This window comes from Meriones unguiculatus, chromosome 14 (genome assembly GCF_030254825.1).
Source record: "Meriones unguiculatus strain TT.TT164.6M chromosome 14, Bangor_MerUng_6.1, whole genome shotgun sequence".
NCBI lineage: Eukaryota > Metazoa > Chordata > Mammalia > Rodentia > Muridae > Meriones > Meriones unguiculatus.
In genome coordinates this window covers 714714-724306 of record NC_083361.1, presented here as the reverse complement: position 1 = coordinate 724306, position 9593 = coordinate 714714, and the positions used below count along the sequence as shown (strand labels likewise).

Sequence of the window (9593 nt, the reverse complement as noted above, 5' to 3'; positions counted from 1 at the left end):
TGCGCCAACATGGCTGGTCCACTGGATTTGTTTTTATTTCAAGGGTGGAGCTCACAATTTAAGGAACGCATCCCTGAGCAGGGTGAAGGGCTCAGCAGTAGAGTCCTTACTTAGAATCCACCAGGGATGGGCTGGGGCTGTACCTCAGCAGAAAAGCATGTGTGAAACATTTTAAAGACCTTGGGTTTAATGCCAACATCATCTCTAGAAGAAAATCCTTGGAACTGGACAGAAGGCTCAGTGGCTAAGAGCTCTTGCTGCTCTGGCAGAGGGCCCAGGTTGGGTTCTCTGTGCCCTCACTGAGTGGCTCACAACAGCCTGTTAGTCCAGTTCCAGGACTTTATGCCTCTTCTGGACTCTGGAACCACTGCATGAAAAGTAAATCTTACCCCCTTGACTTCTACTGGCTTAGTAGGCAGGTTGGAATTTAAAGTCGGAGTTTTAGAAAGAGAATAACTCTCTGTAACTGTGGATGGAAAGTCAATATCTTTCAATAGAAATTACAGAGCTAAACAACACATATATAATTTTTTGAACACTAATTAAATTAGTATATATTGACGGCAGAAGAGAAAACGAATGAACTGACAGTCAGCATGATAGAAATTACTCAATTCAAACCACAGACAAACTATAGACTAAAAAAAATTTACCACGCCTTTAATCCCAGTACTCGGGAGGGAGAGGAAGATGGATGTTTGTGACCAGGGCAGCCTGGTCTGCAGAGTTCCAGGACAGCCAAGGCTACAGGGAGAAACTGTCTCGGAAAAACCTAAAATGGAAAGAACAAAGTATCCATTGTTGTCTTTCATAGCATTTCAAAAAAGGGGAACAAACCGAAAAGCAATCCAAGAGAGCGACCTCCTGAAAAGCGATTTCCCAGGACCTCACTCTAGTTAATAAACAGCTTGGAACTTAACTACGCTGGTGTTTAGGGAATGTAGTTCAGAAAAATCAACAGAAGCTCGGGCTTCAGCTGAGGCATTCTGGGAATTGTAGTTTCTGTATCTGAGGCCGCCAAGGTCGCTTCCGCTCAAGCAAGGATCTGCTTCCTGCCAGAGCTCCTGGTGAGGCGAGGTCCGGGGCGTCCCGGGCCCTTCGTGAGCGTTCGCGCGCCCGCTGTCTCCCCTCGGGGACCGAGGCCGCGGCCCGGGGAGGAGCGGGCGGCGGGGGCCGGGTCGTCTGTCGCTGCGCTCTGCCTGGGGCGGCGCTGCCCGGGTGCCCTGGACCCTCTCAGCTGCTGCCGGAGCCCCCGGGAGAGTCCAGCTTCCCACGGAGCCCGGCGGAGGAGCTGTGAGGACCGCGGGCCGGTGCGCCGAAGCCCCCAGTGGTGTGCAACTGCGATTTTAAATATGATTTTCCATGTGTCTGTGTATTTACTTCCTTCCTTAGAGAGGGAGCGTGCCACAGCTTGTGCGTGGAGGAGGTCAGAAGACAACCTGTGGGATTCGGGTCTCTCCTTCCACCGTGTGCTGTGCAGAGACTGGAACTCAGGCGGTCGGGCTGGGCGCAGTCACCTTTGCCCGCTGAGCCACCTCGATCAAGTGGTGGCTTCTTCATGAACGCGGGAAAAGAGACATTGTAGAGGCTCTTGCAGAGGAGCAAGGTTTACTAGTATTTAAACCTTGTAGAGAGAGGGGCGGGGGTTTCACTCCTCTGTATGGAAACAGTTGTATGTAAGATAAACATCACAGTTACCAGACCCTTCTGAGAGGGTGATCAGTCATGACACAGCGTTCCTTGGAGAGTTAGGAGCTTCTTAAAGATTGCTTTCCTGGGAAGCCCATCACCAAGGCAGCTTTGTGAAGGTAAGAGTGCCCACCACCCTTGAATCTGCTGGAAAAAAAGAGCATGTCCTTTCCTAACTATATGCCATGAGTGAGCTGAGGCATGGATGGCTTGGTAACCTGGATGCTTACTCTGCCAGTTAATAGGAAGTAGGTAGAAAGTCCAGGTCTGTGTGCACAGACTTGGAATGCCAGCACTTGGGGCTGATGGGAAAGCTGAGGAAGCCATGTGGTTGACCGTCCCAGCACAGCTCTCATGAAAGCCTTTCCTCCCCCAGCTTGCTTGCCAGAGCCCTGCCTTGTCTCAAAGAGAAGAAGAGAAAGAACCATGACCAAGTTACAGGTAAGTCGCCTTGCTTCCCCTCTCCCCCCAGTGCCAGGGAATGAAAACAGGACCCCTGCATGCTGGACAAGCACTGTGCAGCGCAGCCACACTGAACTGCATGAAAGCATGAGGGGGTGTGGCTGAGAAGAAAGGTTTGGTTGGAGGAGGGAAAAGAGGATAGTGGGGACATGTGCTCAGAGGACATTGCACATGTGAACGTGTAAAAAGGTAAATAAATTTTGATGTCAAGAAAGTGGGCTTTAGAGGTTACCCAGTAGTTAGGCGCACTGGCTCATTTGGGTACCCATTACCCACACCTGATAGCCTGTATCTCTAACTCCAGGGAATCCAGCACTCTATTCTGGCCTCACAGGGCGCTGCACACATATACACTCAGACACAGGGCATTTACAGTCATTATTTGAAACTTTATGTTCACTTAAAACTTCAAAGTGACATAATTTTCAGGTTTACCTAATTTTATTTTACAAGTAAAATGTTCTCCGTACTCATGTAGTTTATGAATTTTTTTATTTTAAAAATTTGGACTATCATTACTGTATGAGGAGGTTGGTTGTGAACATTCCAAGGCATGCATATAGACAGAGGACAGGTGTGCCAGAGCCCGCCAGCAGAGGCGAACGGTTCTTGAGTTGGGAGTGAAGATTAAAATTAATAAAATAACAGACAGGAGATTTTTTAAGAGGTTCCAGACTCAATCAGCCACAGCAGCCATAGCAGCAGCCTGACTTTTTTTTATTGCAGAGAGCTTTTAAGCCAGAGTAAAAATAGCTCAGAACAATGGGTTAAATTCACAAGGAGGTGAAGCAAGAGTTGTGATCTTCACAAGCTATCCTACCTGCTGTCACAAACAAAAGGAAATGGACTTGGAAATTCTTCCCTGACTTCAGTGAAGCCCTGTTAAAAGCAGTCTCTCCGCTGAGATTTAAATATCAAAGCAGCTGCCAGAGGCGCGGCTCCCGACATATTTGTTTTACATTTATTTTATTGTGTGTATATGGATGGTGTATTATTTACATATATATGTGGCACATTATATTTTATATGCAATATATAATGTATATATTGCTGCCTTCATGGAACACTATGTAGCCATGAATGGCATAATACAGACAATGATGATAGTGTTGCTGGACATATATTGGCTGCATAATGCATATTAAACATTGTCCTGTGTTTTCTGTGGTCTCGTTTAGTCCCTTCAGGGACATTGTGATGTAGATAACTGGTATACAGATAGAGACCCAAGCTCATCAGGCCAGAGCCTTGAAGTTAAACTGAGGTCCTTAAGGTTTGCAGAGCCTGTGCTTGCACTCATTATGCAGAACTCCACTACCATGTGTTTAGGTATGTTCCTGAGGACACAGAATCGTCTCGACCCACATGACTGTCAGCGTGGAACCTGGAGGGGGGTGTGGGAATGGGGTGGAACAGGAGACACTAAGAATGGAGACAAGACAGAATTCTGATCAAGTCTCAGTTTATTGTTCCTTAAGGCTAGAGCTTATAAAGAGTGAGAATGGGCAGTATTATGGGAGGAACTAGTCTCAGTGAAAATCGCAAAGCAGGATATTCTCAAGAATTCTAAAAGTGGGAGGACAGTTCTCAGGTAAGTGGGAGGCGAGTTCTCATGCCAAATACCTGCCAAATCTAAACAGTTGAACAAACTTCTACAAAGCTCAAAGCAGCACCTGCGGTCCAGGGATGGGAAATCATGGTACCATGCAAGGCACAATGTGCATCATAGATTCTAAGCAGGCAAGAGTCAAACAGCCATTCTATGGCTCCACACACAGAATGAGCCTCATGTCTGTGCCAGAAGGTTCCCAAAGGCCTTCATCTTATTTAGGATATTTTTTTTCTTTTTTCTACCTCCACCCCCAAGACATAGTTTTTCTGTGTAGTTTGGCTATCCTGGAACTCACTCTGTAGATCAGGCTAGCCTTCAACTCAGAGTGGCCTCAGCATCAGCTCTTGCTTGAGTTCTTGTCCTGCCTTTCTTCAATAATGAACAGGAATATGGAAATGTAAGCCAAATAAACCTTTTCCACCCCAACTTGCCTTTTGGTCATGGTGTTTCTTCCCAGCAATAGCAACTCTACCTAAGATAATAGGCACTGTGTAAACAGTTGCTCAGGTTGTAGTGACATTGCATATGTGGCATATGTCTGTTGTCACAGGAGGCCGTGACATTCAGGGATGTGGCCGTGGTCTTCAGTGAGGAGGAGATAGGTCTGCTGGATGCTGCCCAGAGGAAGCTGTACCATGATGTGATGATGGAGAACTTCAGGAACCTTCTGTCAGTGGGTAAGGATGGTGCCCTGTGTCCCTAGGCAGTGTCAGAAGTTCACATTCATTGTCTTGATTACACTCCACTGCTTTCATTTTAGGTGTAACAATGTCCTTTTCACTGCAGCAATGTCCATCTCCAAAAAGCCTTCTGTGTTCCTTGTAAGAGCATCCTTCTCCCAACCCACAGCCTAGTCCCACTTCTTTTTCCCACTGAAATTAACCATTCTCAGTGTGTCATGCAAGCCACCCAGCTGTGTCTTAGGACCATTAGATCTGTTTTCAGCTTCAGAAGTTGTTCATGTCACCATCATTGTTTCGCATCCTGATAGTTTATGCTCAGGTCATTTTCTTGTTTACTTGGGAGACCTGTCAAATAGTGTTGCAACCTTTCTTAATCCTTCAGGACATCTCCAGGTTTAGATTGGCAGGTGAGATCTACCTTGTTTTTTTGAGGACCTCCCCCCTGCTCTTGGACATTCTTTTTTGTTGTTGTTGTTGTTATTGTTGTCTCTTTAATGTTTCCAGAGAGAAATGGGGACGTGGTTCTTCAATGTCCACATCCTTGCTGATATCACCATCTATTCTCTATTCTTTCAGGAGGTCAGAGTCCAAACAAGATGGAGAATCTTGATGCAACAAGTTTAAAGTGCCTTTCACTGGGACAACCTCCATGCTGGCCAGTGATAAGCCATGATGTCAACAAACTTGCCAGAACTCCAGAACCTGTAATAAACACTCAAGAAAACGATTCTCACTTCCTGGAGCAATGCTACTTCTCCTGCCATTGGAGAGTACAAGAGCCCCCCTGGGCCTCCTAGGATGATGGCTGTTTTCAGGGTCTCACAAATGACCATACTAGCATTACTGAAAATCAGAAATTTCTGTCTGGGAGAGCTCAGAGTTCTTGGAGTAAAACATATCTTAAGAAGATGCAGAACCATTGGAAACACTATCCACAGACTCTGGTGAAGAACAATCCATGGCTGTTGGCTCTGGGTGTTGACCTTCTGAGTTGCATTTCCCACAGTGATAACAATATACTGCATCAAAGAAACAGAACCCACTGCAGCGATGACTGTGATAAAGTCATCTGTCCCATGTCAACCCTCCCCCAGCATGGTGTTTACACAGAACGGAAAACCTACCATTGCAGCAAGGGCCGAGAAGTCACCATTGATAGCCCTCGTTTAGAACTCCATCAACAGTTCTTGTTGGGAAAGAAGTTTTCTGCACCTGGTACACTCGAGGACACTAGGCATAGCTCCAGTGTCCCCATTCAACAAAATGTTCATCGAGGAAAAAAGCACTTCCAGTGTCTAGAGTGTGGCAAGGATTTCAGTAAAAGCACGAACCTTCAGATTCACCAGAGAGTGCACATGGGGAAGAAGCCCTACCGGTGCAACAGCTGTGGGAAAGGCTTCAGCCGCAGCTCAGCTCTCAACATCCACCGCCGAGTGCACACAGGAGAGAAACCTTACAAGTGTGAGGTGTGTGGGAAGGGCTTTACACAGTGGTCACACCTCCCATTCCACAAGAAAATTCACACAGGAGAGAAGCCCTACCAGTGCGACAGCTGTGGGAAAGGGTTCAGGAGCAGTTTGGATCTCAGGATCCACTGCCGAGTGCACACAGGAGAGAAACCTTACAAGTGTGAGGAGTGTGGGAAGGGCTTCGCACAGTGGGCACACCTCCAGATCCACAGCAGAATACATACAGGTGAGAAGCCATTTAAGTGTGGAGATTGTGGCAAATGCTTCAATTATAGCTCGAGCCTTAACAAGCACCAGAGATCCCATCTTGAGAAGAAATGAGTGCAATGTATGTGGGAAGGGCTTCTGCTCAAATTCCAGCCTTCGATGCCATCAGCGGGTCCACGTAGGAGAGAAGCCATATAAATGTGAAGTGTGCGGGAAAGGTTTCAGTTCAGGTTCACACTTCCGAAGCCATAAGCGCGACCATACAAGAGAGGAACCATTTCGCTGCAGTGTGTGTGGGAACACCTTCAGTTGGAGAACAACTTTTAAAGCCCACCAGAGAGTTCACATGGGAGAAAAACCATGCAGGTGTGATGTGTGTGGGACACACTTCACCTCAAGCTTGAGCCTTCAGAGTCACCTGAGTGTCCACATGGGAAAGAAACCCTATGAATGTGAGGAGTGTGGAAAGGGCTTCATGCAGTGGGCATACCTACAAATCCACAAGAGAATTCACACAGGAGGGAAGCCATATAAGTGTGGAGACTGTGGCAGATGCTTCAATCATAGCTCAAACCTTAACAGGCACCTGAGAGTCCACCCTGGGAAGAAACAATATGAGTGCAATGAATGTGGGAAGGGCTTTCGCTCAAATTTCAGCTTTCAAAGACATCAGCGGGTCCACAAAGGAGAGAAGCCATATAAATGTGAAGAGTGTGGGAAGAGTTTCAGTTCGGGCTCACAATTCCGAAGCCACCAGCCAGTCCATACAGGAGAGAAACCATTTTGCTGCAGTGTGTGTGGGAAGGCCTTCAGTTGGAGATCAACGTTTAAAGCCCACCAGAGAGTTCACACCAGAGAAAAACCATGCAGGTGTGATGTGTGTGGGAAGCACTTCATCTCAAGCTTGAGCTTCCAGAGTCACCTGAGTGTCCACACGGGAGAGAAACCCTATGAATGCGAGGATTGTGGGAAGGGCTTCAGTCATGCCTCGCACCTCCAGGCCCACCAGAGGGTACACACGGGAGAGAAGCCCTACAAATGTGACACATGTGGGAAAGCCTTCAGACAGAGGTCCTATCTCCAAATCCATCAGATAATTCACACTGGGGAGAAGCCTTTCAAGTGTGAGGAGTGTGGGGAGGAATTCAGATGAAACACTACACTTATTGCTCACAGGAGGGTCCACACAGGACAGAAACCCTTCACATGTCAGCAGTGTGGAAAGGGTTTCAGTCGGGTCTCATACTTACACAAGCACCAGAGGGTCCATACTGGGGAGTAGCCCTAAATTTGCAAAATCTGCTCTAAGGACTTCATCGGTCACATTGTGTCTACGGCCAGAGGGTCCACACTGCAGGATTCTCTAGGTTTGTTCTGCTCTCAGCTGGGCTCCATGCTGCTGATTGTTGAAAGCTCCCCCTAAAACCACAGAATTCGGAAGCCTTTGCAGGGGACTGTATTTTGGTTTTTGCCCTGATTTCATTCTACTACGCTCATTATGCAAAGGGAATATAGTATTTTATAATGGATCTTCTTAGCATACAAAGTAAAAATTTAAAACATATCTAGAAAAAGTTTCTGATTTAATTCTAAAAGGAAGAAATGTCAGGTCTCAGGAACAGACCCAACAGAAATTGTAGTGCTTCATACTAATGCTGAGATTATATCATCTTGGTTAATCAATGTGTTGAGGCTTGCTCATTGTAGCATAGCTGAAGCCATTTCATATTCAGTATCGATTTTTGTTCATAAGGTGAAATTAAGTTGAATTTTAACTTCTTTGAAGTAGTTATTCATAGCTGATGCTACCAAACCCTGCCATAGAGTCAAGTTAACCTATTTTACTATGACTCAGTGGTGTCATCACTCATGCTCTGTTATCTCCACACTTGGCTACACTCTTTATTTGGTTACACTGTATGCTGGCTCTACCCTTGTATTCTGGAATACCTTAACCACCACCTCACTTATGTCACTTGGGACCAGCTTAAAGATTAGTTGATAATACTTTGTCTAGTTGGCCAAAATGTATTGCAATGTATCATTGCCCTCCTCTTTTGCACTTGGTTTTCCTGTAAATACACTTCCCTAAGAACAGTTCAGTGTCACATTTTAGCTCCCGAGTCCACAGTCTTGTGTGTGTTCAGTAAACCATATCTGACCAAAACCAGAGTCTGAGTGGTTTGTGCAGCTATTCTGGGGCTATTACAAATGAAGATTGGCAAAGAGCTTATAGCAACTAATCTGGGAGAAATTAACAAGAAATACCCTAAAACCAGGCCACTTCATTTTATAAAAAGAATTAATTGGATTCTCCCTACTATAGTAAAAAGAACAATTCTTGAACTGCTTACATTTTATACTGATGCAAGTAATTTGGGAATGTCTGGTTATATGTTAGAAAAAAATAAAAGTAATTCAAAGCCTATATGCCTCAGTTCAAAACTGAGTTGTATGCCACTCATATTACTATATTTTCCTGAATCTCTTAATATAGTTACTGACTCAATATGCAGAATGAGTTGTATGTAGAAATTGCTAAACTTATGCAGGATGGTTCAAAGTTAACTTCATTGTTTTTTCAACTACAAGTGGTCAGAGATAAAAATCATCCATTGCAATAATACCTATCAGATCTTGTACAGGTGTACCAGGCCTTCTAGCACAAGGTAATGATGAAATTGATGAGCTATTGATAGGAAATGTGCTAGAACCTTCAGAAATTCATAAGAAATGCCGTATTAACAGAAAAGATTTAAAAAGCAATTTTTCTGTCATGTGGAAACAAGCCAAGGAATTTATAAGAAAATATGCTACTGGTTCTTTATGTAACCAAACTCCATTACCTGCAGGGAATAACCCAAAACGTACCCAAACAAATGAAATTTGGCAAATGGATGGTTTCATTTTGGAGAGTTTAGAAAACTAAATATGTGCACCATACCATAGACACATATTCAGGATTTCAATGGGCAAGTGCTTTAAGTTTTAAAAATCTGATTCTGTAATTAAAAACTTCTTGGAAGTCATTGCAATTATGGGAATACATGTGCAGATTAAAACTGACAATGTTCTAGCATATGTCTCTAGTAAAAAGCAATTTTTTGCATATCATAATGTAAAGCATATTACAGGTATACCACACAATCCTGCAGTACAAGCAGTTGTAGAGAGATCTAATCATACTTTAAAAGGTATGCTTAACCAACAGTGTTGGTATAATGTCCTTGTGGAATGTATACAGTTTACCCTTGCTCATTCAAATGCTGATTTCTCTACCCCACTATCTGGTTTCAATCTGGATATTGCATTGTGATGCTAATTCTAAGCATCACCTGTCTCAAGTTTGTATAAACATGCGACCAGTTGATCTCTGTATTGTCAATAAAACAGCCAGCCAGTGCTGAGCAATGGAGATAATAGGGTGGGACATTCTGGTCTGGAGAGGAGGAGAAAGAAGTGAGTGGGAGG

The 9593-nt window shown here is 44.8% G+C and overlaps 1 pseudogene; it reads left to right on the top strand.

Moving 5' to 3' along the window:
* Positions 1-1668: 1668 nt before the first annotated feature.
* Positions 1669-8289, top strand: LOC110563706 (zinc finger protein 235-like; annotated as a pseudogene).
* Positions 8290-9593: the final 1304 nt, after the last annotated feature.